Source organism: Halyomorpha halys, unplaced genomic scaffold (assembly GCF_000696795.3).
Source record: "Halyomorpha halys isolate HHAL.00 unplaced genomic scaffold, Hhal_1.1 Scaffold1022.1, whole genome shotgun sequence".
Classification (NCBI taxonomy): domain Eukaryota; kingdom Metazoa; phylum Arthropoda; class Insecta; order Hemiptera; family Pentatomidae; genus Halyomorpha; species Halyomorpha halys.
This window is the reverse complement of record NW_027114926.1, coordinates 69,016-69,564: the sequence shown is the minus strand read 5'-3', so window position 1 is coordinate 69,564 and position 549 is coordinate 69,016.

The following is a 549-nucleotide window of genomic DNA, read 5'->3' as shown; positions in this document are numbered from 1 at the left end:
TCTACTTAGAATGTTTATCTTAAATTACGTACCTCATTCTATTCTGTTAAATCAATGAGGATATCTCCTTCCTCTGAGATGGTCTCTCTATATTTCTTATTATCAGAGTATATCTACAATATATAAATAAAATTAGGACCAGTTTTAGATTTATTTAAAAAAATTGTTTATAAACGAAGACTTACAATCGTTTCGGTCTCATGGAGCATCTAGAAAGCTGTTTATTTAATGATGTCCTCGGTGTTTCCAATGATCTATCTCCCTTAGTTCTTTTGTAGTCTAAAGAGAACAAAGTTTACATGAGACTCTAATTAATGTTATTATTAGCTAATAATTATTAATATTAAAATTCAAAAAGTACTTACACCTTAAGCTTCTCGTCGATTTTATTCCCTTAAATGTTGGAGAACAACTTGGAGGGGTAGTTTTTAAAAGCGGCAGTGGAGGAAAATAAGGACTCAGATGATCCTCATCAATCACTACCTATTAAAAGCATTAAATTAGTTAAAATGTTAGACAAAAATAATCCATTTCTAAAATATCAGTATA